This window comes from Urocitellus parryii, chromosome X (assembly GCF_045843805.1).
Source record: "Urocitellus parryii isolate mUroPar1 chromosome X, mUroPar1.hap1, whole genome shotgun sequence".
NCBI lineage: Eukaryota > Metazoa > Chordata > Mammalia > Rodentia > Sciuridae > Urocitellus > Urocitellus parryii.
Window position 1 is genome coordinate 129,448,023 of NC_135547.1, and position 18,734 is coordinate 129,466,756.

The following is an 18,734-nucleotide window of genomic DNA, read 5'->3' on the forward strand; positions in this document are numbered from 1 at the left end:
CTCTAAAACAGCAATGTGCAGCAGAAATAAAATAAGTGCCTTGTGCTCAATGTAGATAGTCTACATTCTAGTGTTATCAATTCTTATGTACAAACCTGACTCTGCTGATCCCAGCTGTTTGCCCTAAAATCAAAAAGAAAAGGTGTTGATTGAAAGCAGGAAAGGAACTTTGACCAGTGCAGCTACACCAGGGAGACAAGGAAACCCTGTCCTTACCCTGTGTTTAGGTGCTGACAAGGGCTTTGAGACTTTCTAGAAAGGGAAATCATTGTCATGAATGTATAGGGGAAATTGTATGTAGGAGTTAGTATTTATTGTAAAAGAATAATATCATATTATTATTGCAATAGATGATATGCAAATAATATCATAATATGTAGAATTGTATTAGGTTAGGCTTCAGGCATCTGTAGTCTCATAACATGTCTGTGAGCTCAAGCTCATTTGCCTCCTTGAAACATGTCATTCTATTGCACAGACTGACCTCATTATTTTCTCTCAGTATAAAGTCCCCCTCTTGTCTACTCTTTCCATGTCAGGTTTCAGATGCACCGACATTTTCCAGAAAAGCCACAGGCTCATCTGCATCGTACCTAAGAAGCAATGTACCCCCAGAAGCTGACCCAGGGCTCTCAGCTTCCTGGGTTTCAACTGATAGTCAAACCAGAAAGAAATAATAACCTTGCTCAGCTCTGCCAGAAAGCTCGCTTATAAAACATAAAAATTTGCCACTTGGGGCCAATACAACTTGTCATATTAACCTCAATAATGGAAAAAAAACGGATTAGGGATGTAGCTCAGTGGTTAAGCACCCCAGGTTGGATCCCTAGTACCAATAGTAATAATACTAATTAAAGGAATTATTTTGTTGATACAACTGCAGAACTGAAAGCTTGACACCTAAGAACATGGAGCCTCTGTGAGGACATGGGCAACAAAGTCAATAGAGTCAAGGGTGTGGCTGGGTCTGAAGAAGGTGACCCAGCCCAGAGGATGCTGAAGAACTCAGAGGTTACAAGGGGGGCTGGAGACAAGGGACACAGCTGGCCCAATGTGCTGGCTTTGTGTTCCACACGGCATGGGTGGTGGGAAGGAAGCAGGGCACCTAGCGATGGCCAGCTGCCATCTCTTTCCTTATCCCAAGATCCACTGGGCTGGAGCTGGCTTTGGCCATCAGGCAGAGGTGAATTTGGCTTCGGCTGGTGGCCTGAGGTCATCAATGAACAGTCAGGGTCTGTGGTCTGAAGGCCAGAGGCTGGGTGTTTGGTTACAGCATCCCAGGAAGACTAATACAGTGACCACCAGCCCTCTGACCAGTGCAATGACCTGAGTGTGTCTGGAGCTGCCACATTGGAACTGAAGGTCCCTTAGCTCTGAGTGATGAGCATGTGGAGAGGTGGCAAGCCAGCCATGGGCTGGGTGTGAACTATGAGCCTGCTGGTCTCTGCCCACCACCTCGTGGAACCAGGGCTCGGAGAAAGGAATGAGGACACGGGTCTCCCAAGTGTCTCTGCAGAGGTCAAGGATCAAAGGTGGGTCAAGCTGGACCACTTGTCCCCAAGGCATGGAAGACCCCTCTCCCTTGGCAGGCTCAGGTGCCCTCTGGTTGGAAGAGCAGGGTCAGGAAGTGCCTGTTCCACAGAGTTGCTCCTGTGGAGGGACAAGGATCACAGAGAGATGACTGAGGACAACAGCAGGACTCAGCCAGGTGTCCTCAGGAGGTGAACAGCACCAGGGGCGGTGGCCCATGTGGGTGGGCATAAGCTGTTCTGTCCTCTCCAGAGCAGAGAGAAGGCAGCCTCCAATTAGATCCCCCCAGACCCATTCACCTCAATGAGACCTGAGAGTGTGACATCCAGAGAGCAGCTACTGCCTGAGGATCTACACCTCAGACAGGAAAAGCCACTCATCAGGATGGACTCCAGCCATGACTGACGTCTGTCTGCTCAGCCTGCTCTGCCCTGGCGCCCTCCAGCCACAGGAACAGCCCACCAGCTCCCAGCCCTGCCTGGCTTCTGGTCGACTTGAGTCCCTTCAGCTCTCACCTTCCTCCTTCACTATTCTCCTTTTGGAAAAACCATACCACTCTCATGGACTGCACAAGTAAACAGGGTTTTTCATACTCATATCAAATAAAGGAGACTTCAAGCCAAAGGGAATGAAAAGGGATAAAGATGGACATTACATACTGCTGAGGGGAACCATACACCAACAAGATGTAACAATCATAAATATATATGCCCCAAACAATGGTGCAGCTATGTTCAAAAAAACGCTTCTCAAGTTCCAGAGTCAAACTGACCACAACACAATAATCTTGGATGACTGTAACACCTCTCTCACCACTGCACAGATCTTCCAAACAAAAGTTGAATAAAAAAACTATAAAACTCAATAACATAATCAATAATTTAGACTTAACTGACACATTTAGAATATTTCAACCTGCATCAAACAGAAACACTTTCTTCTCAGTAGCACATGGATCCTTCTCTAAAATAGACTATATACTATGCCACAAAGCAACTCTTAGCAAATATAAAAAAAGTAGAGACACTACCATATATTTTATCAGATCATAATTAAATGGAATTGGGAATCAGAAACAAAAGAAAAAGTAAAAAATTCTCCATCACCTGGAGACTAAACAATAGGTTACTGAATGAATAATGTATTGCAGAAGGAATCAAGGAGGGTATTAAAAATTTCTTAGGCATAAATAAGAGCATAGAAACAATTGATGAAAATCTGAGACACTATGAAAGGAGTCCTAAGAGGAAAATTCATTGCATGGAGTTCATTCCTTCAAAGAAAAAATAAATAAATAAATAAATAAATAAATGACCTCACACTACCTCTCAAAGCCCTAAAAAAAGAGGAACAAACCAGCAGCAAAAGCAGTAGAAGGCAAAAAAAAAAATTAAAATTACAGCTGAAATCAATAAAATTGAAACAAATGAAACAGTAGATAATATGGACAAAAAAGTTGGTTCTTTAAAAAAATAAATAAAATTGACAGACCCTTAGCCATGCTAACAAAGAGAATGAGAGAGAGAACTCAAATTACCCGTATACATGATGAAAATGATAATATTACAACAGATATGACAGAAATACAGAGGATAATAGAAGACATTGAAGTTATCCACAAATTTCTTAAGTCATACGATCTGCCCAGATTGAATCACGAAGACATACACAATTGAAACAGACCAATATCAAGTGATAAAATAGAAAACACAGCTTACCAACATTGTACACCATGATTAAGTGGGATTCATCCTAGAGATGCAAGGTTGGTTCAACTTACGCAAATCACTAAATGTGATTTATCACATCAATAGACCCAAAGATAAGAATCATATGATCATCTCAATAGATGCAGAAAAAGCATTTGACAAAATACAGCACTCTTTATGTTCAAGACACTAGAACAACTAGGGATAACAGTAACATATCTCAACATTGTAAAGGCTTTCATGCTAAGCCTCAGGACAACATCATTCTAAACAGAGAAAAATTGATGGCATTTTCTCTAAAAACTGGAACAAGACAGGGCTGCCCTCTTTCACCACTTCTATTCAACATAGTTATTGAAATGCTGGCCAGAGCAATTAGACAAATGAAAGGAATCAAAGGGATATTTATAGGAAAAGAAGAACTTAAATTGGCACTATTTGCTGATGATATGATTCTATATCTAGAAGAACCGAAAAACTCCACCAGAAAACTTCTAGAACTAGTAAATGAATTAAGCAAAGTAGCAGGATATAAAATCAACACCCATAAATCAAACGTATTTCTGAATATCAGTGAAAAAGCCTCTGAGAAGGAAATGAGAAAGACTACCCAATTCACAATATCCTAAAAAAAAAAAAAACTTGCAAATCAACTTAATGAAAGAAGTAAAAGATGTATACAATGAAAACTACAGAACCATAAAGAGAGAAATCAAAGAAGACCTCAGAAGATGAAAACATCTAACTTGCTTTTGGATAGGCAGAATTAATATGATCAAAATGACCATACTCCCAAAAGCATTATACAGATATAATGCAATTCCCATCAAAATTCCCAAGGCATTCCTCATACAAATAGAAAAAGCAATCATGAAATTCATCTGGAAAAATAAGACATGCAGAATAGCTAAAACAATCCTTAGACTGAAGTAGGTGGCATCTCTATAAGAGATCTTAAACTATACTACAGAGAAATAGTAACAAAAACAGCATGGTGTTGGCACCAAAACAGACTGGTAGACCAATGGAACAGAATAGAGGACACAGACACTAACCCAGAAAATTACAATTATCTTGTATTAGACAAAGGTGCCAAAAACATGCACTGGAGAAAAAAGCATCTTCAACAAATTGTGCTACAAATACTGGAAATCCATAAGCAACAACATAAAATGAAATCCCTAGGTCTCACCATGCACAAAGTGCAAATCAAAATGGACCAAGGACCTAGGTATTAAACCAGAGACTCTGCATCTAATAGAAGAAAAAGTAGTCTGTAATATTCATCATGTGGGATTAGGCCCCAACTTCCTATAGCCCAAGAATTAAAACCAACAATCAATAAATGGGATGGAATCAACCTAAAAAGTTTCTTCTCAGCAAAAGAAACAATTTGTGAGGTGAACAGAAATCCTACACCCTGGGAACAAGTTTTTACCCCTCACACATCAGACAGAGCACTAATCTCTATTGTATATAAAGAACTCAAAAAGCTAAGCACCAAAAAAACAAATAACCCAATCAACAAATGGGCCAAGGACGTAAACAGACACTTCTCAGAAGAGAATATACAATCAATCAACATGTATAAGAAAAAATGCTTATCCTCTCTAGCAATTAGAGAAATGCAAATCAAAGCTTCTCTAACCTATCACCTCACTCCAGTCAGAATGACAGCTATTATGAAGACAAACAACAATAAGTGTTGGTGAGGATGCAGGGGAAAAGGTACCCTCTTACCTTGCTGGTGGGACTTCCAAATTGGTGCAGCCAATTTGGAAAGCAGTGTGGAGATTCCTTGGAAATCTGGGAATGAAACCACCATTTGACCAAGCAATCCCTCTCCTCAGACTATACCCAAAGAACTTAAAAACACCATACTACAGGGACACAGCCACATCAATGTTTATAGCAGCACAATTCACAAGAGCTAAACTGTGGAGTCAACCTAGATGCCCTTCAGTGGATGAATGGATTAAAAAAAGTGGCATATATACAAAATGGAATTTAAATCAGCAATAAAAAAGAAAATAAAATCATGGCATCTGCAGGTAAATAGATGGCACTGGAGAAGATAATGCTAAGTGAAGTTAGCCAATCCGCCAAAAACAAATGCAGAATGTTTTCTCTGATATAAGGAGGCGGACTCATACGGGGTACATAGAGGGGAGCATGGAAGGATTTGATAAATTGTAGACAAAGCAGAGGACCGGGATCGAAAAGGAGGGGACAGAGGATTAGCAAGGATGATGGAATGTGAGGGACATCATTATACAAAGTACATGTATAAAGACATGAATTGGGTGTCAAAATTCTTTATATACAAACAGAGATGAATAATTGTGGTTTATATGTGTAATAAGAATTGTAATGCATTCTGCTGCAATATCTTTATCTAAAATAAATAAATAAATAGATAAATAGCAGACGGATTTTCCCAGATGTAAATCCTTTAAAATTTTTTTTTTAATATTTATTTATTTATTTATTTTTAAGTTTTTGGCGGACACAACATGTTTGTATGTGGTTCGCAGGATTGAACCCAGGCCGCATTCATGCCAGGCGAACGCGCTACCGCTTGAGCCACATCCCCAGCCCAGATGTAAATCCTTTAATGTCTTTGAATAAAACTGTCAAAATTAAGTACTGCCCAACATGGCTTATCCACAGGATTTTCTACAGTATTTTTTTAATACAACTGAACAAAACTAAAACATCAGAACCCTTTGTATTTCTTACTTGCATAGGATTTATTCATTTTGGCATGAATCTTTCCAAAAGAATCTTTCTAGTACTCAGAAGAAACTGCAAAAATTAAAAGATTTCCCACATTTTTCACATTCATAGGGCTTCTCTCCATGAGAATTTTCATAAAAGAAGAAAAATAGGTCTAGAACATGAAGCTGATAGAGTAGAGCAAATCGTCCCCATTCAAAGTGTTTTTTTCCAGTGAGGGAAATGACTTTGAAGACAACAGGGAAAATGGAATGATTTGCCATATTATTTCACATTTAAACAGTTATTCAGCCAGATGTGGTGATGTATGCCTTTAATCCCAGAGACTTGGGAGGCTTAGCCTGAAGGATCACAAGTTTGAGGCCAGCCTCAGCATTTTAGAACAACCCTAAGGAACTCAGCAAGTCTCTGTCTCAAAATTAAAAATATCAAAAAGAATGAGGATGTGTCTCAGTGGTAGAGGGCCACCACACCAAATCTGCAGTACAATCCCCAGTACAATATTCAGTAGAGTGAGCAGTGTGTTTGAAGGGGACAAGAAATATTGATCCACCACATTTCACACTTAAAGAATTTTTCTCCAGTAAACTTCCAACATGTTGATGAGAAGAACAGTAATAACAGAAGTCTTTGCCAATTGTTTTCATCAGTACAATTTCTTTGCAATATGAGTTTGTTCATGTAAGTGAAGCTGATGGGATGCAACAAAGGCTTTTCCCCATTGTTGACATTCATGGGGCTTCTCTCCAGTATGAGTTCCTTCATGTGAGCAAAGATGAGAGGACTGAGTGAAGGCTTTGCCACACTGCTTACATTGATAGGGTTTCTCTTGAGTGTGAGTCCCTTCATGTCTGTGAAAGAAAAAGCAAGAAAAAGACTTTTCCACATTGTTGGTATTCATTAGGCTGCTCTTCTGCATGAATACTTTCATGTATGTGAGGTTCACTGGATGTGTCAAGGGGTTCTCCACATTGTTGATATTCATAATTCTTCTCTAATGTATGCTATTTTCATGTCTGTGAAGATGATGGGACTGAACGAAGGCTTTGCCACACTGCTTACATTCATAGTGCTTCTCTCCAGTATGTGTCCGTTCATGTCTGTGAAGGTTAGAAGAATAAGTGAAGACTTTTCCACATTGTTTGCACTCTTTAGGATTCTCTCCAGTATGGATTTGTTCATGTATCTGAAGGTAAGACAAAGTAGTGCAGGCTTTCCCACATTGTTGACATTTATAGGGTATGTTTTCATATGTGTTTTTTTATGTGAGTGAAGGTTAGAGGACTCAGTGAAGGCTTTGCCACACTGCTTACATTCATAGGGCTTCTCCCCAGTATGAGTCTGCTCACGTGTCTGAAGGTAGGAAGAAGTACTGAAGGCTTTCCCACATTGTTGACATTGATAGGGCTTCTCTCCAGTATGAGTTTTTTCATGTGAGTGAAGGTTGGAGGACTGAGTGAAGGCTTTGCCACACTGCTTACATTCATAGGGCTTCTCTCTGGTATGTGTTCGTTTATATATATATATATATATATATATATATATATATATATATATATATACATACATATATATATATATATAGAGAGAGAGAGAGAGATGTTTCCAGAATAGAAAATACATGTGTTGTGAGAAGGGAAATCGCATGGAAATGGAAGGCGATCCTCAGGGTTATACAAAATGACATATAAGAGGAAAGGAGGGGTAAGACAAGATAATACAAATGGAAGAAATGATTTCCAGTAGAAGGGGTAGAGAGAGAAAAGGGGAGGGGAGGGGAGGGGAGGGGGGATAGTAGAGAATAGGACAGACAGCAGAATACATCAGACACTAGAAAGGCAATATGTCAATCAATGGAAGGGTAACTGATGTGATTCAGCAATCTGTATACGGGGTAAAAGTGGGAGTTCATAACCCACTTGAATCAAACCGTGTAATATGATGTATTAAGAACTATGTAATGTTTTGAACGACCAATAATAAAAAAATAAAGAAAGAAAGAAAGAAAGAAAATACATGAGTTTAATAAGCATAGGAAAGATATCTTGTTCCTTACCACTAATAAAAAAAGGAATTAATAATGAATAGAATTTTATTTACCAATCTATGAAAAACTCTTTATTTTTATTAAACCCAATGTTGACTAAGTAGGGGGAGTTGGTATCTCAAACATTAATGGGTAAAAACAAGTGAATAGTATTGTTTAAGACAGTGATCTAATTTAGAATTTTATATGCCATTGATCTAGGAATGATCTTGAGGTATTTATGTCAAACAATCTTTCCATATAAAGAAACAGTTGTATAAGCATGCTTAATAACTTTACTTAGCAAAATTAGCTCTAATAGCTATGCATAATCTGTGGCTTTACCAATTGAAAAATATCAATGCATGCAGGGCATTGCCTCATATCATTAAAGTCGAGAAAATGTCTACCATGTTAACGTTTTTTATTGAAATAAACCATTGGCTGTTGAGCTGATTTATTTCTGTCTGATATTTTCAAAGTAACTATTTTTAGAGTGATTTTTTTTGCAATAAACTGTTGATAAGGGCTCAAACTAAGGCCCTGTTTTTAATGTTTTACGGTTCTCAAGGCTTTTTTTTTTTTAATAACTTAAAAGGAGAGTAACATGTTTATCCAGGAAGCGTCTTCCTCCTGGAGCCAAGACTAGAATTCTAGTCCTTTTCTGTCTCTCTGTTTTTGTTTTCCCCATTTGGTCTCCATTTAAACTGTGGTGCAACATCCAGCCTTGGCTAAAACTACGTTAACCTCTGTGAATCCCTTAGAATGTCTAGGGCTAACTGGATGATAAACTCATCTTTTGAAAATGGGTGTCTCTCTATAAATTTAGGATGTTGTACTGTCCGTTTGAGTCTCTCTATGAAAATAATAGGATTTTCCCAAGGACTTTCTATAATCCTTTCGTAGGCATCCTGTTTATTTGTTGGATATTAATCTATTTGGGGAGAGATTGATTTCTATTCTGTGTTCTTGGGACATGGTTAAGATAAATCTCCTTTAAAATTGTTTTAAAGGGGCTGGGGATGTGGCTCAAGCGGTAGCGCGCTCGCCTGGCATGCATGCGGCCCGGGTTCGATCCTCAGCACCACATACCAACAAAGATGTTGTGTCCGCCGAGAACTAAAAAATAAATATTAAAAATCCTCTCTCTCTCTCTCTCTCTCTCTCTCTCTCCTTTCTCACTCTTTAAAAAAAAATTGTTTTAAAGATGGCCCTCTATTTTAATGTTTAGCTAAATAATAGCATAATATGTCTGTAGATAAGATTAGAGCCTGGCATGAATTTTGAAATATTTCTGTGTATGAATTTGGATCTCTTGAAAATCTCTTGGAATTTGTTTTGGTCCATATTAAGTGAGAGAGGTCCCCTTTGATCTTACTTTCCAGTAGGTAATTTTTTAAGGCCTTCTTTGATGATAGTAGTTTAGGCTAGATATGAAAATGAGATACCTTTTATTGATCGTTGTCATTTTCCAATACACACACACACACACACACACACACACTACTTGATCTGCTGCATTCAAGGAATAAAACACTCAAGGTCACTCCAGGTGAACTGGGCTGGTGCAAAATAATCACACAGAGACAGAAACATACCTTTTTCTTTGGGTTCTGTGATGGTTCTTCTGACCCAGCTCCCACAAAGGAGGCAAGGCAGGCAAGAAAGAGAGAGCAGGCCTTGAACCCACTTTTATTGGGGAGAAGCCATTCAAATGAAGCAAGGGGTCAGGCTTCAGGGGGTTGAGTCTAGCTTCCTGATGTCTTGCTGTCAGCAGATTGACCTACAACTTGGAAGGCCACACCCATCTCATGAGCTGTGTGAGAATCCAAAGCAGAGCAAGAGAAGGGGACACACAAAGGGAGCTTCCATGGAACACTCTATCCCAAGGGCAAAGGGGCAGGATTACAAAGAAATAGGTGAGTGCAATTCGACCACAGTGGGTAAGTCTACTCCTAAAACCATGCCCTGATATCTGAGCTAGAACAATGCCCAAGTCACTATGAAATGTAGCGATTGGTCAGAGCCCCTGCAGGACTTAAAGATGTGTTCATTCAGGACAGCTCTTCACATACTCCCCACTTCTTAATAAAAAAAAAAATGGGGAATTATATCCTTCAGCCACTCTATTCCTGGTCAAAGGCCATTATGACCTACTATTGAGACACAAAAGAAATTAGTAGAAAATATAATTTTAATAACATACCATATAAAATATTTCAATAATTTAGGACTAAAAAATCATTTAATTAACTTTGTGAGATCCAGGTTATTATTATTACCCTGCCAAACACTCATCAGAAGATTCTTAATCTTTTCCCACTTTTATTGGGAAGCATTGTGTTTAGCCAAAGTAACACAGACATATTTAATTGGCATGGCATTTAAGCTTTTACTCAAATCACAGAGCAGAGGACATTATTTATTACAGTGGCTTCTAGAGCACTTTATCTTGGTTTCAATCCTTCCATTAGCATTTGCCTAACTATGAAGGATTCTGGAAGTAATTTAAATCAAATTATTAAGAAAATCCATGTTATCAGTTTTGAAACATAGTCACAAAGGCTGTAATTGTAAAAGCAAGGAATAATGTTTAATCTAGTCACTTCAAGGATAATGAGACCAAGAGCTTGGTTAATTGGCATGCATCTGTTTCAAAGCCTGAATGTTAACCTCAGCATGATTAGCTGGCACTAGGTCAAAGGAAGATTGAAGAGGATTGATGTCCTTTTCCTTTGCTACAACTAGTGATAAAATTAGGCAAGTTGTACCATTCAGAGGTTACAGGATATTTAATCATCTTTTTCTCTTAATTCTTACATTGAAGGAGTCTTTTATTTCGGTCAGTAATGTAAAATTCTGGAAGCAGAAGTTAAACATCAAACATCCCTTTGGATGTCACCTTCACTGAAGGTCAAGATGTTACTAGCGAATCCTCCAGGGGTCATGGCAGCATAATTGTTTTTCTGTCAATCCTAGAAGACCAGTCTAAAATATACCCACCAGTCTATTTCTAGATACCTTATGTCATACTGCTAAGATATTTGCACAATCCATCTACTTCTGAAAGGTGTCAATTTCTTCTGTAGAATAATTAGGACAATAATACATTGGTGGACATTTTATGTAAATAATTGGCCTGTATAGAAAAATTCTATTTTAACAATTTTTCTATTTTGACAATTATCCAGATATATAGTCTTATTATCCAAGGGCCAGCATGATTGACTGATTTATGTTTCTCATACGCTATTTTTTTTCTCAAAAGATACTCCCAGACAGCCTGTTTACCATAGGATCAATATATAGATATAACTGACCATTACAGTCGTATGATCATTCTGGTTTCATGGGTTGAACTTACAGTGCACAGTGCAAAGCATATTAAGAGTGGAAATGAGAGGGGGGCCCACAGGGGTCTCTTCATAATCATTACTTACCTGATAAGCTCATGAAGCTGCATGGCTGTATACTCTGCAGATGAAAATTTACCTTCCTGGGTGAGGTTGTTCAGTCATATCACAATGACAGGTTTAAACTACTTTGAATTTCAGTTAATTCACTGAATCATGTTCAATAACATAAGACTGCTAATATCACAATTTAAGAACAATTTTGAATTATTTGTAAGACCTAGTATGTGCATACAAGGTCCTTCCCCCCCCCATTTTCTATATTTAATAAAATTGAATAAAGGCTGGCATAAGCCATAATATCACTAGTTTTAAGTGATAGGCAATAGTACAAGTATTTAAATAATAAGAAAGGATTCATTATCTCAAGCTGATCATAAAACTTCACAAAGGTCATCTACTAGTTATGTTAAGTTTAATATTAATGAATTGGAAAGGGACCATGTTAAATAGAAATTAGCCTTCATTAATTGTATGACTTAATTTTTACTTTAATAGAATTACTAAAAATGAAAACATAGCCAAAACTTATATTTTGAAGTTAGCTCTAGATAAACTTTAATGACTATCTTAATTTGGAATGAAATGAGACAGAGTTTATAACTTAGGAGTGGGGGTCTTTATTAAGGGCGTGAGAAATATGTAAACATCCATCTAAAATAGGAAGTCCGTAGACTAAATAAGCCTGGGGAAGATGTTTTGTTTTTTACCATTAATAAAGAATGAAATAGACAAATGAATAGTCTTTTATCTATGAATCCATAAAAAAACTATCATTATTATTATCAAACACAGTGTTAACCTAAGTAGGGGGAGTTACTATCTCAAATATCAATGAGTAAAAAAAAGTGAACAGTATTGTTTCAGACAGTGATTTAATTAGAATTCTACATGGCATTGAACTAGTGATAACCTTTTGAAGGATCTATGTTAAAACATTCTTTGGGTAAAAAGAAATAGTTGAAAGAAAATTCTTAATAAATTTACTTAATATAGAAAATTAGCTTCAATAATTATGTATAATTTGTGGCCTTACCAATTTTAATAATACCAATATATGCAGGACAATATTCCACACTATTAAGGTTGATAAAAGGTCTATCATGTTAAATTTCTTATTGAAATAAGCTATGGGTTGTCTGTCTAATATTTTAGGGATAACTGTTCCCAGAGTTATTTTTCTCAGGGATAAACTATTGACAGGGGCTTGAAGTAAGGCCCTGTTTTTGTGTTTGGAGGTAAAATTTTATATTCTTAAACATTGTGTTTTCATTAAATGGTAAACAGATGTGATTAACTGTGTATTGCAAATAACAAGATATTTTTTATTAAAATAAAATAATTTGCCTAAATTTAGAAATTTACAAGGATTATTTCAAAAAAATTGGGGTCAACAGATGGGAAAGAGAAAAAGTTCTATTTTAATTTTTTTATTTTATTTTAATGTTCTTTAATGTTCTTAAGGTTTTTCCTTAAGGACAAATGTTAATACACTGATATAAACTAAAGTTCAATCTATAAGTTAAAAGACAAAGATTTCTTAAAACACTAATTTAAGAAATTAATGTTATGGGTAAATTGAAACATTAATTTACCCATAACATTGTGTTTATTAAGTTTTTTTTTTAAAGAGAGAGTGAGAGAGGGAGAGAGAGAATTTTAATATTTATTTATTTTTTTATTTTATCGGCGGACACAACATCTTTGTTGGTATGTGGTGCTGAGGATCGAACCCGGGCCGCACGCATGCCAGGCGAGCGCGCTACCGCTTGAGCCACATCCCCAGCCCAGGTAAGTTTTTTCTTTCTTTCATTTTTTTTGAGCAAGTAAACTTGAAGGAATTAAGAATGATACAACTATGGTTAAACAACAACTGTTTTTTTTTTTTTTGGATTATTGCAATATATTATTTCTGTAAGAGCTAAACAGAATTACTATAAAAATATCAATGAATTGTGATGCTATTACTCTTGACTGTATATTAAATATGTTCATATCTTCCAGGTATACAGGTCTTAAAGGCAGAAGTTTTAAAAGAACATTATTTCAAGCTGGTGTCCTTCAAACTAAAGTTGTATGGTGATTTTGGGCTCATAAGTATGATAAACTTTATTAGAAATATATTTATATTCTTTTATGCTCTATAACTCAACCTGTTATCAATAAGATATAAAGTTTTATGTTACTTTTTACACTGTGGGATAATTTAAATATATTTTTAAGCTAATGAAAGCCTAAGTTATATAAAGGTTCAAATTGTGAAACACAAAATTGTTCTGTTACTTTTTCACAAAAGGTTAAAAGCTCTCAGCCTTTCTCTAATTTATACTTTAAATTAACATCCTATTGTGTTAGCTAATATTCATGTAACCTCAAGCAACATTATATGTAAGCTTTGTAAAATGATATTTAAGAAACAAAGATCAGCTTCAGAACTAGAATACTTCACCGAAGATTTGTAGGAGCTCCACCTTACTGAGATAAAGCTCAGGCTCCCTCCTTCCTACATGTCAGACTGTTTTTTCTTTCCTGAGAGCTGGACTTATCTGTAGCCTGGGTTTGGGAGAGACAGCAGCTGGCCATCATTCTATCTGTACACAATATAAGCTTGCTTTAATTTGATTTAAAATTGGAGTTGGTGGTCTTTTGTTTGCATTGTGGTTCATCACATAGCACTGTCTTTTGACCTTCCTTTCCAAATAAACACCATGAGAGACACAGCAAAAGGCTGGTAACAGAGATAGCAGTGACAATCACCTTATTTTTAGCATGTTTGCTACCTTAAATATTTGGACTCAGGTATGTATGGAACTCTTATCAATGACCACACAAGGCCCCAGGAGAGGGAGCATGGTCCAGGATGGCAACCAAGGCCTTGGGGAAAGAGGAACATGAGTGCGGGGAACTGAGAAGGCTCTGAGCTCAGGCAGTGCAGATAAGAAGGGGACAGAGAAGAGCAGATCCAGGTAAGACTGGGTGGTGGTGGCGCAGGAAGTTCATCAGACCCAGGAGTGAATGGGCATCCATGCAAATGCCTCCTGCTCTACAGGCATTAGTAGACCCCAGGACCAGCAATGTCCAGGCCCCTTGGGCCCAATGACCCCAGCAAAGCACAGCAAGAACACCCAGAACTTTATAGCAACAAGTAGGACCCCCTGCAGCACAGGGCAAGCACTCGAAAGCAGGACTCCTGGGAATTTATTGGCTGTAGTGTTGAGAGTGGTGTTGCCCTCATGAGTGCTGACCACATCCGGGGTGCTGTACCCACTGTGGACTTCACATGGGCCATGACCACTGGGTAAGAAGGTTGCAGCTCTAAAGTGTCTGGAAACCTTGAAACCAGTGCTCCTGAAGTCCCACCAGAGACCCTGCTGTATCATGTCCAAACAAGAATTCCTGGCTATGACCTGGGGTCTTTTGCCAGTGGAGGCCCCATTAGTGATGTGGGGCAGATGAGGCTGGACACCCAGGGAAGATTCAGGGAGCCAACTTACTAGCTGCAGGGCTCACAGGGGTATCCCTAAAATTTTCTGGACCTCCAGTTTGAAATTTTATTATGTTTACCCCCAGTGGGAGGGGGTGGAGGTGTACATTTTTTGTAGGAGTCTACATAAAGAAAATTATGGTGAGGGTCTCTGGAGAAGCTTATTTAAGAATCTTAGGTGGAGAAGGGAGTGCCACTACATTAGGACATCAGACTGGGACCCTCCTTACCTTGCCTTTTGTTACATACTTTGTATGAAAAAAAATCATCACATGATGTTCCCAGGGCTACTGAGGTACCCTAAACAGAGAGAGAGGTCCAGCCTAGATTTTCTGGCATATTCCACCTAAGTATTAATCTTGGGGAGAGAAGCTAAGTGGATATCAGTTTTTAAAATTAACTGATGTCAAGAACCTTCAAGAAAAAAGGGACCAGCTGCAAATGTGGAGAAAACACCTGCAGAGCTGCATCTACTCATGTGGACAGTAGTGGGGTCCACACACACAGCAGCAGCAAACTCACCCCCTGAACTAGGGGAGGGCTCAGTGCTAGGGCACCTGTCTAGCAGGCACAAGGCAAGATTGGGTCCCTGGCACAAGGGGAAGAGAAGAAATAGAAAGGAACTCAATTAAGTACAGGGCAAAGTATATTTTGAGAAGGTGCCTCTCCAGACAATACATACAAATTACAACTTTTATAATGCCCTTTAATCTGCCTACATACAACACATGAGACTTAGAAGAAACACGAGTGATAGAGTGGTGGTCCCAGAGGGTATGTACAGAAAAGGGTGACTTGATCTTTTATATGCGTGTGCACGTGCACAAGCATGTGAGTGTGCATGTGTGGGTGCCAAAACTCACCCCATTTTTAATGTCACTTGGTGCTTATAGAGAACACTCATGTGAGAGCCAGGCCATTTTTGATAGTCTCTGTGACCCTGCTAAGGTGGTTTTCTGGTGCTTGGTGCATGGAAGGGAAATTAACTAAAGTTCATTATATCATGAGCTCTTAATAAAAATGAATAATTGGTTTCCTTAAATATTGAAATAGTTCTTCCACCCGTTTTCAACATAAATTGTCTAATATACATTTTTTTCCAAGTCCACTCCAGTTTAGTTCAACTGAACTAATAATAATTTGGAAGGTGTGAATTAATGTTCTTATGATGATCATCATTATCTTAGAATCTTAGAGCTTGAAGAAGAAACACATGAAGAAGTAATTCCTGCATCTGAATGGGTGACACCTGGAAACTGGACACAAACAAGGCACATTTTGATTTACATCAGGGATTCAGGAAACACCCAGGAGCTGAGCACAGTAGCATATGTCTGTGATCCCAGTGGCCATAGCAGGAGGATCACAAGCTTCAACCCAGCCTCAGCAAGAAATGAAGGCCCTTAAGAAGAACTTAGCAAGATCCTCTATGAAACAAACAAACAAACAAAAAATTAAAAAGACCTACAGATGGGGCTCAGTGCTTAAGGACTCCAGATACAATGATGATAATGTTCCTTTTCTCTTCTCCGTTCTCTGACCCTGGTAATTATTTATCTAAAACCTCTCACAATTTTTATTTTGTCATAACATATGTAAAAGTCATACGATATTTGAGGACACAGAAAATATCAGAATTACATACGGAAAAAGTTTTCAAATTATGAGACCAGAGTTTTAAAATACCATTTATTTGATAAAGCCTTTAGGGAAAAAAAATGAACAATATAAGAGAAAACGTACTTAATGGAAGGAGAGAGAGAAAAACTCTAAAAAAGAATTAAAATGCTGTGACTGAAAGTTAACACAACTTTTTCATACACACATATATGCACAGTATATATGATTATGTCATAATATGTGAGTTGACTACAGATGCAGAAAAGTTAAAATACAGAAAAATTGAATCTAACAATAAGAGAGATTCAATCCAGAAAAACGTGCTACTTTCACATCTTCATGCTGAAACAATCCCTACATCCACTCCAGGCTGCATTTTTATGACCTCTGAAGAGACACAGGAGGAATGAAGGCACACACACTTTCCCCTCAGTGACAGTGGTTTTCTCAAACAAGAGATTGCTGGCTGAGGACAGGGCAGGACCATATCAGGCTGAGGCAGCGGGATCACAGGTTCAAAGCCAGCCTCAGCAACTTAGCACCATGACTAGTGAGACCATGTCTCAAAACTGAAAAAAAAAAAAAAAATTAAAAAGGACTGGGCTGTGGCTCGGTGGTTAAGCACCTTTAGGTTAAGTAGTAGTAGGAGGCGGAAGGTGGGGCTAGAGGAGGTGCTGTTTCTGCTGCTCCCTGGTGAAGCCAAGGACGTAGGCAGGCTGCTTCTCCACAAGGTCTCGCCTAGACGGATCACCGCATCTCAGAGAGAGGGAGAAGCCCCCTAAGCAGTGGGTTTCCACAGAAATCACCAGCGCTGTGACCACCCACGCAGAAACCAGAGCCCCTGGGCTCCAGTGAGTCTTCGGCCTCTGGAGCCAGGGCCCGGGTTCGAGCCCACATGCGGCTCTCCAGCGGCTCAGCAGAAGCGCCTCAGCCCTCTGCAAAGCTCCAGGCTGCGCTGCTCCCACGCAGCTCACTCGGCTGCTACCTGTCCACAGCTCAAGGCCATCGGCCAGCTCCCCCACCTCACCGGACACCCCGGTTCTGGAAGCAGAGCAACTCCATCTTGAATCACCTTCCTTGCCATTTTATGGGGGACATGGCTCACAGATGGAACTGCCATGTCAGCAGGTACCTGATTTCCAGCCACCCCCCAGCGGTGATAACTGTCACAGTGGCCTCCCAATACAAGATCAGCTCTCAGGTGGACAGGAGTGCAGTGCGCCGCCCACCTGGAGTGAGCTGGGGCGGAGAGGCCCCGCAGTTGGGACCTGATAAATAAGAGAGGGAAGGGGACTACAATCTGGGACACAACTGAGAGATCAGGACCTGGGAAATCTCTAGGTGAGAGAGGGAGATGATAGCATACTGGGGGCTCAAGTCGGATGAGTGGCCACAAAAAAGACCTGTGAGACACTTCTCAAAAGAAGATATACAATCAATCAATAAATATATGAAAAAATGCTCATCATTTCTATCAATCAGAGAAATGCAAATCAAAACTCTGCTAAGATATCATCTCACTCCAGTCAGAATGGCAGCGATTATGAAGACAAACAACAATTAGTGTTGGTAGGATGTGGGGAAAATGGTACACTCACACACGGCTGATGGGACTGCAAATTGGTACAGACAGTATGGACATTCCTTGGAAATCTAGAAATGGAACCACCATTTGACCCAGCTATCCCTCTCCTCGGACTATACCTAAAGGGCTTAATAACAGCATACTACAATGACACAGCCACGTCAATGTTTATAGCAGTGCAATTCACAATAGCTAAACTGTGGAGCCAGCCTAGATGCCCTTCAGTGGATGAATGAATAAAAAAAATGTGGCATATATACACAATGGAATTTTACTCAGCAATAAAAGAGAATAAAATCATAGCATTTTCAGGTAAATAGATGGCATTGGAGAAGATAATGCTAAGTGAAGTTAGCCAACCCCCCCCCCAAAAAAAAAAATGCTGAATGTTTTCTCTGATATAAGAAGGCTGACCCATAGTGGTGTGGAGAGAGAAATAGATGAATTCTAAATAGGGGACAGGGATGGGAGGGAAATGGAGGGGGCAGGGGATTAGCAAGGATGGTGGAATGTGATGGACATCATTACTCAAAGTAAATATATAAAGACATGAATTGCGTATCAACATACTTTATATATAAAGAAATGAAAACTGTGGTATATATGTGTAATAAGAATTGTAATGCAAAAA